This window comes from Strix aluco, chromosome 14 (assembly GCF_031877795.1).
Source record: "Strix aluco isolate bStrAlu1 chromosome 14, bStrAlu1.hap1, whole genome shotgun sequence".
In the NCBI taxonomy this organism is placed as follows: domain Eukaryota; kingdom Metazoa; phylum Chordata; class Aves; order Strigiformes; family Strigidae; genus Strix; species Strix aluco.
The window spans coordinates 23,767,201-23,776,231 of NC_133944.1; the positions used below are offsets into that span (position 1 = coordinate 23,767,201).

A 9,031-nucleotide genomic window follows, 5' to 3' on the forward strand; every position below is an offset into this window, starting at 1 on the left:
AGCCCAGCATGTTAATTGACTGTGACAGCTCACTTTGTTATCTTGCGTTTAGTTATCGATGGGGTGCATGTGACTGGATTCACAGTGAAGGTCAGTGCCAGGCTGGGCCAGAGCCCCTTGTTTGGTCCACCCCAGGCTGTGGGATGGGGCTCCAGAAGGTCTGCCAGGGCCAGCTGTAAACTGGCAGTACAGTCACACAGCCAGCAGCACCACCACCCCAGGGCTGTGCAGCACCCTGCCGCAGGAGGACAGAGGCTGGGAGAAAAGTGGGTTTGAATGGGTATTTGGCACCCACTGGGGAAAACCACTCTTCCCAGGGCTGTTTGACTCAAGGGTTGGATTTAAGGCTGGGAGGATGCACAGGCCAGGACAGCACCTGGTATCTGGCCCTCCCCAAACCAATTTGGTGGCTTCATCTTAGTTTTGGCTCGCACTTCTGTAAAGGACAGGGCTATAAAGGGCAGGAGAGGGGGAGCAGGCAGGGAGGTGTGTGCTGCTCCCACCTGTGCACCCCAGCAGTGCTCCTGGTGCTGGGGGGGGTCCAGGCTGCTCTTAACCAGAAGCTGCTGAAATTCAGTGCCCCCAGCTTGGGCAGGCATGGCAGGGGCTGGAGGGCCAGCAGGCTGGCCACCTGGAGGGGCTGGACCTGCCGGTGGGTGGGTGACTGTGTGCAGGGCAGGGGGGCACATTCAACTCCCCACCATCACCCAAGTGCCTGCACTTTCATCCTGGCTGAAAGTTGGGTGCTTTGAGAAAAGAACTCTAGAAATGTTGGCTCCTGCTTCCCATCATTGGTGGGCCAGGGTGTCCTCGAGTCCCCCCATCTCCAGACAGGCACAGGGAGATGCTCTCTGGAGAGGAGCAGTTGCTGAGTGAAGAGGCAATGAGGGATCGTGAGGACACACAGGTGGCTTTTGGTTAAAAGCTCCAAAATCCTGGCTGAGGCACTCAAACATACTGAATGCGCTTTTCCAAGGAGCTGGAGAGCTGGAGGGGAAGGTTTATGGTGAAGTGAGCCATGAGCTGTGGGAGGAAGGGCTAAAGATCTGCCTCTGTGGTGGAAAGGGTTGTGTTGCAAAGGGGTGATGCTAAGAGTTAATCTGGGACGGCGTGTGATGGTGCCAGCTCGCTGCCTCTCTCGGCCCAAATGCAGTGTGAGAGTGCATTAGCGAGAAGCGGGATGAAATCATTAGGATCGATGGATCCCCCCAGAGCTAGAGGTAGTGATCAGCTATGGGCCAAGGAGAAGGTCAGGGGCAGAGCTGATGGGGTGCAGGCAAGCGGAGTTGGGTGTTTGGCTGCTCCTGTGAAGGCTTTTGGGATGAGCAAGGAGGAAGGGCAAGGTGGCTGCTTGGACCCCTCCAGATGACTTCTCCTGCCTGGGCCAGGACTGGCGGTGCTGTAGCCCTTCCTACATGTGCTGCTCTGCCCTGCTGCATCCCCCTCCTGTCCCAGGCACCCAGGCAGGGAAGCTGATGCCTGGAACACCCCAGATGCACTCCCTGTGCTCCAGGCTCCTCTCTTTTCATGACTGTGACCCTAAGGAGCCCCCAGCCCCGGGGGCAGAGCTGGCTTCACTCCTGCCAGCCCCTACCCCCTGCCCAAGCACAGGGAATTGACTCCCCAGCTGGTTTTGCCCAAGGCTTTGCTGTCCATCCTGTATGACAGCCCCTCCTTGGCTTTGCCACTCACACAGGAGCCTGGGCCAAGGCCCCAGTCTGGCTCCATCTCAGATGTGCTGATGAGGTTCTGGGAGTTTGGGCAGCACAAACGGAGCAGGCTTGGCTTGCCTGGATCAATCTCTGCCTGCACAAGCAAAGGAGCACCACGGTCACCCAGGGCTGCTGTGGCCATCTGCGAGACTCCCAGAGAGCCCCCGCTGGGGACATCTGTATCAGGCCAGGCTTAGGTTTGAGCTAGAGCAGCTTATTTTCATGGACAGCCTGCTGATGTGTCCACTGCAGGCGATGGGCGTCTGCCACCTTCCAGGGAGAGGTGGTGGGTGCCCGTCCCACCAGGGCTCCCTGCAGTTTGAGCACAGAGGGGAGAACCCAGGTCCAGCATTGTGCAAGGATCAGCAGCATCTTGCTGTCTCAGTGGGAGGGTTGCCAGGCTCACCTGAGCTTGCTTCTTACCTTTCCAACATTAGAAGCCAAATCTGCTTTAAAAAAAATCTGTCCTGCCAGCCCCAGGGACTCCATGCCCCTGGGAAAGTGGTCTGTGTTTTGAGACCCAAGAGCCCTCAGCTGCTGGCACATCTTGGTCTCACCACGAGGTGACCTTGGTATGTGCTCATGAGGCTCCCTGGTACCCAGGCAGGAGTGGAGCCCCCACCCCACCCCACCTTCTGGCTGAACTGCACATACCCGGCCAGCAGAGCGGTGCAGCCCACGCACGCCTGGCCCCTGTGTCCCCAAATGCAGTTGGTGGTGATTGGGGAACTGTGAAAACTCTGAGAACAATTGACTCTTCCCACTCTATCACCCTCCCCTTAAAGCATGGTGGCAGCTCGCAGCCAGAGAAGCCAGCCCTTGGAAATGGCATTATCCTGCTCTCCAGGGGAAGGTAAGAGTGGACAACTTTGCTCCATCGCGATGGGTGCTGCGTAATTGAAAATGCTGTTTAATGCTGCCTTTGAGAATGTGCCAGTGTCTGGCCTCCCAGGAGAGAGACCCTGCTGTCTCTGCTCTGTCTCACGCCTATCAGCTTGCTAAACGCATCTGCACACATGCAATCACTGAACAGCTTGGCTCTGCTCTGCTGACAGGTATTTATTTAAAGCCCGGCTTGGCTCTCAAAAGGGGCTGTCGCAGAAGCGGCGCGGCGAGGCCAGGCACTGCCGCTGCCAGGCACTGCTGCTGCCTGCTCGGGAGGGATGGGAGGGATGGAGGGGGCTGCTCAGGAGAGATGGGCAAGAGGTTGGCCTGTGGGCCCAAAGGTGTTGGCAGCCCAGCAAGTCACAGTGGGGCTGGAGGTGGGCTCTGCAGGTGAGGACCTGCAGAAGAGGTGTCTTCTGGTGGTGGGAGAACTCTTCATGTGCCAGGCCCGTATCTGCAGCCGTCTGTCTTTCCCAGTGCCTCTTTACTTGTTTCAAGGCACCTCTTGTCCAAAGCAACATGTTTGCTGGTGCTAAGACACCTTGACAGCACATTAACATCCTTCATTTTGCACCTTTTCTTTGAGTGCCTTTCTCGGTTTGTCCCTGGTGCAGCTCTGAGGGGTGTTGGAGGGGGCACACTGCAGTGGGGGTGGAGGTAGTACCTGCTTTGGTGCCTGCAAAACCCAAGGCAGATGGGTGAAGCCTTCTGTGGTTTTCACATATTTTGATCAAGGTTGTGGTGCTCCTGGAGGTGGTTTGAGACTTTGAGGTGGAGACTCTTGGATGCTCAGCTCCTCCCTGGCCGCAGTGGGCTCCCCAGAGCAGAGCACGGCAGAGGGATCCCCTCAGCATCCCTGCCTTCAGCCTCCTCTCCGCCCCTCCTGGGACAAGCCATTCCTGGGGCAGTCAGGGGGATGTTTGTACCCACACTCCATCCTAGATGCATGTGAGCTTCTCTGCTCTGGAAAGCCATGTGCTGACCCCTCTGCGTGGCAGCAGCGCTGGCTCCTGAGGGACCCCTGCGTCCTCTTCCTGGCTCTGGAGCCACGATGGCAGGTGCTGGAGTGATGCCTGGTCACGTCGGCCCTGCCGGGCTGGCGCGGGAGGAGGAGGAGGAGGAGGAGGAGGGCCTGCCTCTCCACCGTCAGCTCACCTCACGTAGGATCGGTGATATCTCCCTCTGGCACCCACAAAGTGCAATGCCTACGCTGAGATCAGAGTTGAGCAGCTTCACCGCAGGGAGAAGGGAGTTCAAGGCAGCCCAGTGCTGCACGCACGCTGAGCTCCAGGCCAGATACCTCCCTCCGTAAATCAACTTTGCTCTGCCATGCTTGGCTGCTCAACGCAGCTGATGGACCCAGACCTTCAATTCCAGGCAGAGGTGCCTGTGCAGAGGCAGCCTTGTAAACAGCTGACGGCAGAGTCCCCAGGGCCCAAGAGTACAGCTGAGCCATGGGAATTTTTCTTGGCGGGTTGCTGGGCTTTTTTTTTTTTTTTTCCCTGGCTTTTTGACAAAATCCTCCCATTTCCTCAAGGCACAGGGGCTGTGAGCGCAGGGAGGAGCAGGGCTCGCAGGAGCAGCCATCCTGCAGAACTGGTGGGCAGCTTGAGCTGAGGAAGGGGGGCACTCTGGTCTGAATGAGCAGAGAAACTTGAACGGGGCCCAGCCCTATTAGACAGACGTAGGAGAACATCTCGTTAGGGCAGAGCCTGCAGCCAGGGTGGAAAATTACTGGTAGCCCTGTGTTGGGAGGGCAGGAGGTAGCCAGGACGGGAAAGGGGGGGCCTGGCAGCTCGCCAGCCCCAGTACATGCTTTGTGCTGCGGTGGGGGGAGCAGGCAGGGCACAGCGCATCTCTGCTCTGCGCCAGGGCATGGAGGCAATGCTCCCTGTCCTGGGCTTGGGGCTGCACGGAGAGGAGGGTGAGCTCCCTGCAGGATTGCATCTTCCCAGGCAGCGTCAGTGAAACGTGTGGTGTTAGGCTGGAGAGCGCCGTGGCTGTCTCCTGCCTGTTGCTGCCTGGAGCCCAAGCCATGAGCTCATGCTCGGGCAGTGCCACGTCGCAGCCGCCCCTTGTTCTGCACGAAGCCCAACGGTTCTGGGGAGACCAACCCGCCCTGGGAGCAATCTGGGGACAGGGTTTGGGGAGTTCTTTTTTGGGGTGTCCAAGGTCTGATTGCCCTGCTGTCATTCTGGCCCTGATTATCGTGGAGACAGCAAGTTGTGGGCCTTTTGCTGCCCTGTGCATGCAAGGCTCGGGCAGATCATGCCTGCTCTAGGGTGGACAGGCAACGGGATGCAGGATGGAGCCCATCACCAACAACCAGCACCGCTGCCTCGAGCCCAGGCCAGCGTGGTAGCCCTTGATATGACCATGGCTCCACAGCATGCGGGTCCCATGCCTGTGGAGCAGCTTTTACTGGCAGACACCTCTGTCTCAGCACAAGTACATCCCCATGGCCACCAAGGTCAGCTTCTCACTGCTTTGTGTGCACTGCTGGTTTCTGAGAGATGGCTCCTGGGCATTTTTGGAAATAGGCCCTTGGGATGTGTCTCACCAACCACTAATTCTCCTTGTTTCTCCCCCTTTGGAACAGCTTGACTGAGACAACCCATCAAAGGTCCAGGGCTGAGCAAGGCAGAGCCAGCAACCACAAGCTCCAATGTCTTTATTTAAGGGCAGCAATAAAAACATCACACTTGCGCACAATGAAGGCTAAATTTAGCTCTGACTCCTCTGCACATCGTCACTGGACTGCATGTGCCTCGAGGTGGTATGTAATCCCTGTGAAACCCTTCAATACAGGTGCATTGACTGTGCCGATCCCCTGCCCAGCCAACACGGGCAGCCAGCACATCTGCCCCAAGCTGCTTCTCCTCCTGCCCCCCAATTACCCCCACGTGCCGCACAGGATGCGCCCTGGAGCTCTTGGCCATGCATCAAACCCTGCCCTGCCTCGGAGCTTGGATTCAGACCTCTGCTTCCCTTGCTGGTCCTCTCTGCGGCCGCGTGCTCCATCCGTCGCCAGCTGTCCCCCACCGGATGGGTCCTCGTGGCACCGCCAGTGCTGGGTGCCACACTGAGAAGGGTGACCAGGGCCTGTGGAGGTACCTGCAGTGGTGTTGGGGGTCCCAGCTCACTTCTGCCAGGTCGAGACAGCACTGGGGTCCTTGCAACAGGAGCTTTGGGGAGGCACAGGGCTGTGCTGGGGCATTTTTGTTAAGAGTTTTATGGCCTTTACCCTCTTTTTCATGAAATCTCTTCAGGTTTCTTCCAGAGATGGGGGAAATGAAAGGTCCCAGGGCCTCGTGTCCTGCCACCTCCCCTCTGCCACAGCAGCATCGCTGGGTTCAGCGGTTCTGGCCCCTCTGCCTCTCCACTTGCGGGTGTGACTGCTGAGGCAGCTCCAGTGCCAGGGATCCCCGCTAGAAGGACAGCCCATTGCTCACAAGCTGGTCTTGTGCAAGACAGGTGACTCCTGGAGAGGGAGGGGTCCCTACTAGGAGCTGAGCTTTTGCTGGAGTTTTGCTCTGAAGCCCCAGCACCATCCCCATCTCAGCTCCCCTTTCCCACCCACCTGCCCCGCTGTGCTGAGAGCGGAGCTGCCGTTGGGCTGCCGGTGGATAAGGCTTGTGGGCCTGGCAGCCCCTGCCCGGGCCCAGCTGCTCTGTGCCTCAGTTTTCCTACCAACAAATGCTACAAGAAGACATCCTACATGGAGATATGCGAGACCTTCACGTGGACGCTTCCGGCTTGCAGTGGTGCTCAGCACACGCACACAGTGTGAAACCCCTTCCCCACCCCTGCGCGTAACCCTGGGCTTCGGGGAGGACCTGCAGACCCTGTCACTGCACGGGGTCAGCCAGATCCGTCCCAGGGCCGGGGACCATGGGCTGTCTGCTGTGCTCTGGCTACCGGGCCGTGACTCAGAGTGGCCACCTTTGCATCGGTGATGACAGCTCCCCGTGCTGCTGCTGGCGTTGGCAGTGCGGTGGAAAATTACCCTGTGCTGCTGGTGGAGGAGGAAACCCATGCACAGGGGAAGGAGGGGGCTGCAGAATGATGCTGGCTGGGGTGTGTCCTAGGGAAACACAACAGACAGCCAGGGTGGAGGGGTCCGGCTCCCAGCCAGGAGGCTTTAAAATGGCATCTCCTGCTGCCTGCTGCCTGGCTTGGCCCTCTCTGCTCACCACGGGGGAGGACAGAGGCTGACTGGGGATGAGGGGGTGAATGGCTGTGGGGTGGCACATCCTGCTCCAGCCTGCAGCAGCAGGGCAGAGGCTCAGGTCTGGTGAGCGGCACCGTGCTTCTGGCAGCCTTTCCTACACCACTTACGCCTGACTCACCCCACAGCACCCAACTTTTTCCTCCAGCTTCTGGCTCCTGTCCGCTGGGGTGGATGCTTGGCACAGACAAGGTGGGTCCCGGAGAGGCCGGTGGCTGGCTGCCAGCACAGGTGGGGACCCCAGCCCTGAGCGGCAGCAGGGGATGGCTCACTGCAGGGTGTATTCAGAGCTCGCTTTGTCCCTCCAGAACCACTGGCCTTGGTGGACTGAGATTCGGGGAGTTGGCCTGATGGCCAGCCTGAGCCTGTGTCCATCCCCACCCCACTGCTCTGATATGTGGCAGCACAAGGAAGGTGGAAATCTGGCCCCAGCCTCAGGAGACCATAGCAAAGCCCAGTTGGGAGAGACCAGGGGGTTCAGCTGTGGCAGCACTTGGTGGATACCTCTCTCTGGGTGGGCCCTGGCACAGGGGAGCATCCCCTGTGCTTGACATACCCCCAACACAATCCCCCCTCTTTGGCAACAAGGGACAGGGCAGCCCTCAGACAGCTGTGGCCCAACTTCAACCTCATCACCGACATCTCTGGGCAGAGAGCTCCTCAGGTCCTCGGGAAGTGCTGGAAATGAGCACTGGGGGTGTGTGACTAAATGCCACAAGTCTGCAAGCAGCACCCCCAACCCCCCAGCAAGGTCCTGGGGAGTCCCTGTCTGGGGCTGCAACCTCCCTGATGCCATCTCTGGAGCCAGACCTCTGTCTGACTGGTTTCATGTCACGTGGCTGAGCTAAAAGCACAGGGAAAGCCATGTGGAAAATGCCACACTGACCTGCATCGAAAGCGCAATGACAAATAATGTGAAAATATCTGTACTGTAAAACTCCCTTGCTTTCCTTTAATCATTCAATTCAGGGTGTAGAAGGCTTCACGTGCAGGCAATTTCTGAACCCCCACATGGGGTGGCACCCCAGTCTCTCCAGTTTAGAGCACAGAGAGCTTGTGCTCTTCCCAAGCCCGATTAAATTGTGGGATTATTTCAACCACATGGCCCTGCTCTTTGACAGGGCAGCCATCTAAAAGCTGTTGTTTGATAAAGTTGGACTTCATGCAGAGAAGATAAATCCCCAGTGTGAAAAATCATTTATTCCCATAGAAATCCCTGGCAATTGGAGGAAAGGGAGTTTTAAATCTGACCGATGTCAGGAAGATCTGACTCTGACCCTGTCTCATCCCTGACCAGTTCAGAGGAAATCCTTTGGCTGCTGGACATGCAGAAGAGGGTGAGAGGCAGCCCTGAAGGCAGGGAAGATCTGACCCCATTGAAGTACTGGGTGGTGGGCTGGCTCCTAATTGAGGGATTAAAGGGTCCCTGTGCTCCCTGACATCCCGGATGTTTTCTCCCTTCGAGGTGAGAAGGCAAACACAGCCTGGAGCCAGAGCTCCTGGTGACTCAGTGGGAAAGGCTGGAAGCAGCTGAAAACTGGTTGCCGTCCAAAAAGCCTGGGACAAGCTGTTAAAATAGATGTACCAGGGATGGAGATGAATGTCTGTATCAACAGATACTGCTCCAGCCCCTCAGCAGGCGTTTGTAGCAGCCTGTGGCTGTGAAGCACAGGAGTGCGATGGCCACCACGGCTGGCTGAGGGGCGATGAGGTCTGGGATGGTCAGTGCAACCCAGGTGCTGAGGGCAGCCTGTGGGTACCTGCTGTCATCCTCGGCGTTTAGGGTTGGGGACAAACTTGGATCTCTGGATGAGGGTGGTACTAACAAGACTCTGGTTCAACCTCCTTGAGATGCCAGCGCTGCTCCCAAGGCTGGTGGTTACAGGGACCGCCAGGAAATCCCTTTCCAGGGCCAGCCTAGGTCTGTTGCCAGCTGGTCCCCAGGACCTCCAGGGCAGAGGTTGTCTCTGAGATCCCAGCACCCGAATCCCAGCCCTCTTGCAGCATCGTGCAGGGACCCCTCTTGGTGTAGGAGAACCGGAGCCTCACGCATCCTTACAAGAAACCTTGGCTTTCCCATGCTGACAAGTAAATAGCACTGGAAGGCAGGATGAAGCAGCATCAGGCCCTGACGCACGCACGCTGTCTTTGCAATGGTGATATGAAATGTTTTGCAGAAATGCCCAGCAGAGAGGAGGGGTGAGTG

At 58.0% G+C, this 9,031-nt stretch overlaps 1 long non-coding RNA gene across 1 annotated transcript; it reads left to right on the plus strand.

Annotated features, from left to right (window-relative positions):
* Window positions 1-2,369: 2,369 nt before the first annotated feature.
* LOC141929691 (uncharacterized) lies at window positions 2,370-5,313 on the plus strand. The gene is made up of 2 exons (XR_012625086.1): window positions 2,370-2,565; window positions 5,197-5,313. It is a non-coding gene; the product is annotated as an uncharacterized LOC141929691 (long non-coding RNA).
* The last annotated feature ends 3,718 nt before the right edge of the window (window positions 5,314-9,031 follow it).